Below are 10426 nucleotides of genomic sequence, written 5' to 3' on the forward strand. Positions count from 1 at the left end.
AATCATAATCTTTTCCCTTCTTAAACATTTACGAGGGAGCTTAAAATAGAAAATCTCAGAGAACGTGAATGCATTTAAACCTAGCTGGGCTGTTATTCAATTGACCTACATTCCTGAAAATGGGCTGTGTGTAACAAAAATGTAAAAATACTGAGCGCCGGGCTGGAGAGAGGTAGTTATTAAGGACATGGACAACTCCATAAGAGTTTTTAATAAGTAGTGAAGTCATAAGCCTGATCGGGACATATTAAAGTCCCTGTAAAATTATTTTTAAAAATATTCATTTTTGGATTGTTGTATGACAGGCCACTGTGTTCTCAACCACCAGGCCAAATTTCAGTCATGAAAAAATCTCTAAGCTTATATAACTAAGCATCAAAACCATGAAAATGAGGCGGTAAAATCAACTTTAGGATGGTGTGGGTGTGTCTGCTGAATGAGCATAAGCCACACCCACTCACAAGAATCCTCTCAAATTAAAAAAACAATGCTTCTGATCAGAGCACAGCTGCCTGGCTTTGTGCCAGAGTGGAGAGTCAGAATTTGGGGATTAAATTTACTGTTTTCTGGTACAAATCTCTCTGTTATCAGGCCCACCTAAAGAGTTGGCTGGACCCCTGATAAACTCAGAGAATGAGCCCTCCCCAGTTGTGATTTATTGATGGTGTTAATGTGTGTGTTGGATCAGTAGCATTGGTACTAGCAACCTGGCTGACAGTTACTCCATCCTGGAGCTGAAAAGTGCGTCAACTATTATTGGGTTCTGATGCTAACATTATTTATTGTTGGAATTTTTAAACAATTTTTACATCCATTAAAGCCACGTCTTTTTGTCTCTATTTCCCCATTGTATGCCACTGTTTTGGAACTTTTTTCCAAGTTTTATCCTGTTCTTTATCCACACATTTCTGCCAAGTTTTTTTTTTTAATTGCTCTTTGCCCCTTTCTGCCCTGTTTGCCATTTTCTGCCCCTTTTGCCCATTTCTGCAACATCTTTTACAACTTTACTTAGCCATGTTCTGCCATTTTCTGGACAATTTTTGCATCTTTTTTGCCCATTTTTACAATTTTTACCATTTTTCGCCTTGCCACTTTTCACCCATTTTTGTCCATTGATGAGACAAGCTAAATAAATATTCACCCCCTTCAAGTCAGTATTTAGTAAATTCACTTTTGGCTGCAATCACAGCACATAGTCTTTGTGGATAGGTCTCAGTTAGGCTTGCACATCTGGAAACTGCAATTTTACTCCGTTCATCTTTATTAAACTGCTCAAGCTCTGTCAGGTTGCACAGGGTTTGAACAGCCCGTATTAAGTCCAGCCACAGATTCTCTGGATTGAGGTCTGGGATTTGACTTGTCCACTCCAGAACACTCCCCTTGTTTTTAAACATTTGTAGCTTCCGCTGTATGCTTCGAGTCATTGTCTTGCTAGAAAATAAATCACCTCCCAAGCTGTAGTTCTCTTACAAACTGAATAAGATTGTCCTCCAGGATTTTCCTATATTTTGTCATATTCATTTCACTCTCTACCTTTACAAGCCTTCCAGGGCTGGTTGCTGAGAAGCATCCCCACAGCATGATGTTGCCACCACCATGCTTCACAATGGGGATGATGTGTTTCTGGTGATGTGCAGAGTTTGGTGTCCACCAAACAAGATCGCCAAGAAGCTCCATTTTGGTTTCATTAGACCAAAGAACTTTCTTCATGGAGTCTCAAACATGCCTTTTGGTGAACTCTAGTCCAGATTTAATCAGAGTTTTCTTCAACATAGGCTTTCTCTTTGTCACTCCACCATAAAGCTTCGACTGGTGAAGAACCCAGGCAACAGTTGTTGTATTCGGAGTCTCTTCCATCTCAGCCGCTGAAGCTTGTAACTCCTTCAGAGAAGTCATAGATGTCTTGGCGGCCTCTCTCACTAGTCTACTTCTTACTCTGTCAGTTTGTGAGGATGGTCTGATCTGCAGATTTACACATGTGCCATATTCCTGTCATTTCTTGATGATGGATTTAACTGAACTCTGGGGGATATTCAGTGTCTTGGGAAATTTTGGGATCCATTTCCTGTCTTGTGCTTTTCAGTAACTTTTTCTCTGAGTTGCTTGGAGTGTTCTTTTGTCTTCATGGTGTAATGGTAGTCAGGAATACTGATTAACCAGTGAATGGACCTTCAAGACATAGGTGTCTCTATACTACAATCACTTCAGACACATTCACTGCACTCAGATGATCCCCATTTCACTAATTGTGAGACTTATTCCCCCAACTGGCTCGACCTCAGTTGAATAAGGTCACTTTGTAAAAGATGTAATGATTTAACAGAAATATCCACTGTGACCTGTTAGCTAAATCAAACTGTAAAGTAATTGATTTACTATCCTCCCCTCCTCTTCCTCTTTTTTTCATCTCCCCCTCTGTCTGTCAGACAGAAACAAAACAATTAGAGCATGTGAAATGGAAACAGTAATAAATATTTCAGCATAGCTGTCACTGCTCCACTGTTCTGTTGGAGAGGATGATACCCAGACAGGGTGCTTTATTATATATTGTTGCACTCACTTGTACCTGTCGACTGTACTCACTCAGTTTAGCAGTGGGGGTATGTACCTACGTTTATTTAGCCAAACTATGTAATTAAGTACAAGCTTGATGGACTTAAGAGCTTTTGACTCCCTATCACTCTTATCTCAAAGATATTTTGACTATTCACTACACGACACTGATCTGATAGAGAGTTACTTTTCAGATAATAGATCATTCTCTCCTCTTACTGTGTAAAATATAGGCTACAGTTTTAATCCAACACCTTTGTACCCAGTGCAATGTATACCAATATGGAAATAAGCTACTTAGACCAAATTCAATTATCCAACCAAATTGTAAATCTGTTTGCTTCTGCTGTAAAATTGTACATTTTAATAAAGGACTTGATAGTGCTTCCTGCACTTGTGGATTTGGCCCCTAGTGGACACTCAAGGAACAGAAGGATTGTTTTATTTATTGGCTTCATTTTTCAACAACAGTGATTGTTACTTGTTTAAAACCACTCTTGGGTCTTGGTTTACTACTTCCATTCAGTGAATTGAGATGTTAAAGTTTGCCAGTTAGCATTAAACACAACACATAACTGCAATAAATAAAAGGAGTATCTTGTTTGGCTGGTGCTGGGCTAAACCACAGCACTGAACATTAAACTTTGACTTGTTGGTTGTGCTGGATAAAATTTTATTTTATCAGTTCATTCAGATGGGAACTGACGTTTCTTTGGCAGTCAATCCAAAATAATATATAATATAATTCAATCTGCACCCACTAACTGGTAGACATTTCAATCCATAAAGCTGCTGGAATGAGGTTCTCATTTGAAATACAGTATCCCTGATAAAAAAGAAAAGTGTATAAGCAAGTATCTGCAGCAATTCAAACTTTCTCAGACTTCTGCAGTCTGTTAAAACTTGTCCCTTGTCGAGTATACAGAAAATATTTCTTACCATCAGCAGTTGTTTTCTAACAGCAGATCTCCAAACAACCCATCCTCCAGTCTAAAAACTTTCTCTAAAATTTAATGCTTCATATTTGTTCCATGGATATGTGCAGCACTGTACAGAACTTGTAGGCATGTTTGGGTCAAAAATTCAGGCTGATACAAGGCGTAGATGTGATTGGTAAACTGCCTGAGGCCACCATCAGGCAGGAAGGAGGATAAACAAAATCCCAGATGTGCTCTGGATGTCCTTGCATGTTCACCAGAGGCATGATCAAATAATTTGTTCAAAAAGTAACAAAACCCACACGTTTAGGGTGGAGTAAGGGATGGGTGTGGGGAGTAAAATAGGCCTACAGTACCATCCGAGTAGGTAGTAGGGTTGCCACAAGCCCATGGTTGTCTGTGGATGTCCCAAGGGCCCAGCAGTATTCTAACATATCACAAAAGGTGAAAAAGAGATGGATGTGTGTCAACATACAGTACGTCAACCTTGATTCTGGCCACTATCTATCCATCTCTAGCCCTCGGTTGTAGCGCATAGAACCCTGTGATGACTCATTTGCGCCCTACATGCCTAAAGCATTGTGTACATGACCTAATGTCAACGCTCCTTTCTTCAACAGCTTCACTGCTAGTTTATGATGCGGGTTAAAGTGTATTTCACCAACTCACTTAATTTAATTTGACTCTCTTCAAATGCCAAAAATTGCGTGTCTGTGAACACGCGTGTAATGCAAACCAGAGTCATTAAACAGTACCAGAGCAGGACAGAGATGCTCTGATTCTCACTGTGATATTTCACACAGTACAAAGCTAATATTTGTAACATTGACAGCAAAGCTCTCAATTTACCAGTCAATCTTTGTCCCAACCCTCACCTATGGTCATGAACTCTGGGTAATGGCCAAAATAACAAGATCGCAGGTTCAAGCAATCAAAATGAGATTCCTCAGGAGGGTGTCTGGGCTAAGCCTTAGAACTAGGGTGAGGAGCTCGGACATCCGGAAGGATCTCAAAGTAGAGCCGCTGCTCCTTCGCGTCAAAAGGAGCCAGTTGAGGTGGTTCGGGCATCTGATTAGGATGCCTCCTGGTCGCCACCCTGTGGGGGTCTTTCCGGACACAAAGAAGACCACAGGGTAGACCCAGAACTCGCTGGAGGGATTATATATCTCATCTGGCTTGGGAACACCTTGGAATCCCCCAGGAGGAGATGAAAAATGTTGCTGGGGAGAGAAATGTCTGTGTTGACTTGCTTAGCCTGCTGCCACTGCAACCTGGCCCTGGATAAGCGGAAGAAAATGGATGGATGGATAACAGCACTACTCACACATTATAGCATCATTGATGAGAAACTAGAACATTTAAAATCCTGGCTAATCACTTTTGTTTGAAAATGTACATATATCTCAAAAGCTGTCATAGATCTCAGATTTTGCAAATGCTGAACCAAAAATAGGTAAGAACCTTTAGAAAACAGAGCAAATGTTTTATACAAAGTGAAGCATGAAGCCATGAGATGACTTTTTTTATGAACGTCTGAGGCAGCTATCTGAAATCCAGTTATACTTTAATGTTACATTATTGGCACAGACTTCTGGATTGTATGTAATTTTGGATTTTTTACTCTCCAACTTGTGCTTAGCTCTGTACTCCACAGTGGGTCTCTCCTTTGAAGGGGATGGAGGGGGACAACCTGCAGACATCAAAGTAGCACCCACTGGGTGTGCCCTGCTTTCATGTGTTATCTAAAGCAGGGATATTTGTGGATTTTAAGCTGTCTGGACATCTAAATTACTGACTTTATGCCAGACTTGGAGAGTATACTCTTATACTTTGTATTTGCCCTGTTTTGTCAAGCTATTTCTCATGCTGTGTGTCAATTTGGGTCAAAATCTCAGATTTTCATTGAAGGACAGCATCAGAAGGATTGTTGTAACTTACAAGATAAGATGTTAGTGCCAGAATATTCTCTAGAGCTACTTTATAACAAACAGAACTCTAACTTTAGATAATGTAAACCCTTTATGAAAGTCAGCTAAAGAGTTCTCCTGGGATCTATCCTTATGCCACTTCTGTTTACATTGTATATAAGCGATGTAAAATTCATCTTCATGCTGATGATATAATATTGTACTTTATCATATTGGCATCCTCCATCAGCCAAGCCATTTCACAGCTGCAGAAGGATTTTAGTTTATTACAGTGAGCTTTTGTTGGTTTTACCCACACTTCTTCTTCTCACTATTACTTCTTTTTGTTATGTAAGGAAAGTAATTGCATTTGCTTTTAAATCTAAAAAACTGTCAAGCATTCACTCACTGTGGTTTGTTATGTAGAATAGACAAATATCCCGTCACAAAGCTGACTGAAAGAGGAAGCACAACAAACACAGCCATGACACTGATTGTAAAAATGAAGCATAAAGTTAGTTTGATGTAAGAAATGGATGGCCAACTTGTTGATTTGAGACACAAGGGTTTATACAACATTTTCTATAAAATATTTTCACAACTTTTACAACTTTCGGCATTGTAGTCACTCAGTATTCTTACAAGACCTCAGAGATTTGGAATTAATTTTTATTTTAAAGACTTTTCAAACTTACTTTGAGTGAGATCAGTGCTTTGTCTATGCAGAGAAAAAATTCAGGTTTAACTAAAGTGTATAACGTGACACTATATTTTGAGTTTTTCTCAATATCTATAATGTGGTTTGAAATAAAATGAACAAAATCTCAAGTTCTGTTTCCTCATTTTTCTCCACTGGGGTTTAGATTTGTTGTATATGTGCAGATTATCTAGCATTGACTGCATTAGAAACAGTGATCGGTGGTTGGGGGGCCCCCAGTCAAACTTTGCTTAGGGCCCCAAGTAAGCTTGGGCCGGCCCTGATTATCAGTATCAATTATCAATAAATCACACTATCTTATGATTCATGATTATGCAGAAGTGTGGAAATACAGCATTTTGAGAAGCAGCTATCTGAAATGTCTGGAAGGTGGACATATTTCTAAGAGTGAAAACAACCTGCATGAACCTGTAATGAACAACAATGCTGCCTAATCTCTGCTACCAACACACCCTCCTCCTGGGCTAGTAAAATTACAGAGATGACAGCGTGACACAGTGAAATATCCAAATAATACTGAGTGTTTGGACAAAAGGACAAGAAAAATGTTCAGTTTATGATGCTCATGTTCTATTGTGTTCAGAAATACAATATTATGGACAACCTTTGCCCACTTTATTGTCAGACTGTGAGCATATTAAAGAGCTTCAATGGTTTTTGTGTTTCTGATGGTTTTATATAATGGTGATGCATCAGTGTGTAAGTTTAATATCAGTATCAGCAAATAATGCAGCATGAACTAATGTCTTCAGCTGTTTATGTGTATTGATATTGAGCAAATTATTGTATTTAACATCATCAATGCTATGAGTCCTAATTTATAATAATATTCCATGATAAATTATTCCAATGAAACCCATTAACTCTGATTTTATGCACTGCATGTATTAACCCTGCAGGATGACTCCATACTGTCCTAAAATCAGGAGTTAAATAAGTTCTTTAAAAGGATCAAATAAATCCTTTACTTCCTCTTCTTTTTCTGTCTCCATCATGTGTTGAACCGTCTGTGTCTGAGCTCAGACTCTGAACAAACAGCCTGTTTGTGTTTGATTTGTAACTGCTTCCTCTTTTTTGTGTGTCTCTGCAGAAACCGAGGAAGTTGTGAGTTGGTCCTGAATAAAAGAAGAAGGTGAGTAAGAGCTGTATCATGAGGATCATCAGGTCTGTGACTATGCTAATCGTGAGTTTAAATCCAGGATTTACTGTTGAACCAGTTTTACTTCAGCTATGTTTGCTCTGATGCTCGTGAGCAAAGCCACGCTATTGTTAAACAGCTTGGTTGTCAGGAGTGAGGGTGTGTTAGTTTATGAATGAAAGTAGGGCAGAGCTCCTAAATCTGGACCTCATCCAGGATCAAAACATTAATTAGACTTTGTCTATTACTCCACCGCCTACCAACTGTAGACAGGTGTTACACACATAACCAGTTCAGGAAGACTTCAGAAGCTGCCTCCCAAGACTTTATGTATGAAAACAAAATAGCTCAAGATGGAGTTTGACTTAACTCTGTTTCTTTTTTTTTAAAGTCATTACTACATAATGTGCACTTAGAATACAGTCCATATCTGTCATAATAATGTTCAAAATGTCAAACATTATGGCTTTAAAAGTCAGCATCTGGTTTCTTTTATACTTCACATTTGTGGCAGTTTGTGACAGGCCTCCTACAGCCCCTTGTAGTATTAAATTGAAAACAAACAGTAAAATAATTCAGCTAACTGTTGGTAACAAGCTACACCATGGAGATCTAGGACTTTCCCCTCTAGGGAGGCTAGGACATTAGCAAGCAATACTTAAGAATGAAGCAAGCCAAAAGGCTCAATAACAAATCAGTATCTTCACAGATACATTTGGTATTGATTTCAGAGAAATCAAATTCACGAACATGTGACAGGGATGAATTTAACTTTTTCCAATAAAACAAACCAGTTTTGAAGTGTTTTCTAAGAGATTATCACAATGTAATCAACATGCAAGGAGACAGCAGATGCAGACTCCAGGTTCAATTTGCAGGTCTGCATGGCCCCAGTAGAGGGCGCTACGTTTAAAAAAAGCACTAGTCCATGTGGAAACTCAGAGAAACATTATAAGCAAGTTTCACACAATCAAAGTAGTGAATACGTGCAAATGAGAGCAAATGGCATCAAGTTATGGCAAGTGTAAAGGAAGTTTTACCACTAGGTGAAGGTAGCTAATTGTATGGAGGCGTATGCTTCAGGAGGCCTCTAAATAGAGTCAATGAAAGAACATATGCATAGCTTTTGATTATCCCTGGCCCCAACAGCAGGGTCCAAGTCCCTCAAAAAGCCTCATGTCAAACAAATTATTGTTAGGTAGAGTCCTATAGATATGTTGAAGCAATGACTTAGTGGATTACTGTGAAGTAAAATGGTATGCAATAAATGAACATTGTTGATGTAGAATTTAAAGAGCAAATAGTGCACCAAAGGTAAACTTATATATTATGATAAAAGGCATGAAAAGAAAAAAAATGACTTAAAATAATACTGATTGTTAAATCATATTATTCCAAATGGTAGCTGGAAAATAAACTTAAGAATTTTGAAATGTTTCTTTCAGGTTTTAAAATTGGATATAAGCCGGCGTGCCAGTAGTCGAGTGGTTAAGGCGCATGCCATATACGGAAGCGACCTGGGTTCATATCCAGCCTGAGGCACCATTTCCTGCATGTCTCTCCCCTGTTTCCGACTCTATCTACTGTCCTATCAATTATAGGCAAAAAGGCCAAAAATAAATCTTTAAAAAAAAATTGGATATAAGCTGCTGTTACCAATATTTCAGTTGTGATCCATTATTAGTTATTTTTTCTTTATTAATTTTTTTAATACAACCTCAAATAAGTAAAAAAATGCTTTACTTCCCTTTTAGTGCCACAAAAATATTCCTGAACTGTTACTGTTTCTGATAATTGGCTGTAGACTAGGCTGTAGAATGATGGTAGAGTCACATTTAATGGTTCCTATAGAAAGTGTTTACCCTCTTGGATGTTTTACCCATTTATTGGATTGATAAATCAATCATGGTCGATATGATTGGGCTTTTATGACAAAAACCCCTATTTAATGTCAAAGTGAAAACAGATTTCTACAAAGTAGAATTTAAAGAATATGTAATGTAAAATTATCCACCACATTTAAAGTGACTGACCTAATTTTACACAAGTCCAGCCAATTGCTGCTACTAGTCTCACAATTAGTGAAATGGGGATCACCTGAGTACAGTGAATGTGTCTGAAGTGATTGTAGTATAACGACCCCTGTGTCTGGAAGGTCCACTAACTGGTTAATCAGTATTCCAGGCTACCATTACACCATGAAGACAAAAGAACACTCCAAGCAACTCAGAGAAAAGGTTATTGAAAAGTATGGCATGTTGAAGATCTAAATCTCAACTAGAGTTCATCAGAAGTCATGTGGGAGACTCCATCGTCAAGTAGGAAATAAGTTCTTTGGTCTAAGGAGACCAAAATGGTTCTTTTTGGTCATCAGACAAGATGCAGTGTTTGGTGGACACCAAACACTGCCAATCACCACAAACACACCATCTCCGCTGTGAAGCATGGTAGTGGCAGCATCATGCTGTGAGGATGCTTCCCAGCAAGTGGCCCTGGAAGGCTTGTAGAATGAATGCAGCATAAGTATAGGAACATCCTGGAGGAGACTCTTATTCAGTCTGCAAGAGAACTACCGCTTGGGAGAGGAGTTATTTTCCAAGAAGACAAGGACATGAAGCATACAGTGAAAACTACACAGAAATGGTTTAAAGACAAGGTGAATGTTCAGGAGTGACCTCAATCCAATACAGAATTTATGGCTGGACTTGTAAAGGGCCGTTCCAATGCAAAATATTGCGAAATATATGTAAATCTTACAACCATCTCTACAAACAAGCAATAATTTCCTTGAATCACAATTCAGTCTGTGTGAGTGGAAATTAAATCAAGACCCCGTCTGTTTGTGCAACTCAGTAAAAGAGAAAACGGTGAGTTTCTTAATGTTCTGATGTGTTGTACTCTGGTAATTTATATGCAGTATATCTGTGTTGCTTATCTACAACACACCCTTTATTGTTGTTCTCTGTTTTTCTTTGTTGTTGTGCTTCTGGATGTTGATCAGAGCAGAGCTTATATAATGCTCTTTATATAGCTTCAAAGTAGTGTCAGATCTTTATACATGGGAGCATTAATGGTCTTACTTCTGTGGATTTCCTGCCAAGAACGATAAAATGGGTCATTCCAAGAATTGGATTTGCAGCAGAGTTTGCGATCTGGGATGTCTGCTTCTCTG

The sequence above is a fragment of the Cheilinus undulatus genome, linkage group 15 (genome assembly GCF_018320785.1).
Source record: "Cheilinus undulatus linkage group 15, ASM1832078v1, whole genome shotgun sequence".
Taxonomy (NCBI): domain Eukaryota; kingdom Metazoa; phylum Chordata; class Actinopteri; order Labriformes; family Labridae; genus Cheilinus; species Cheilinus undulatus.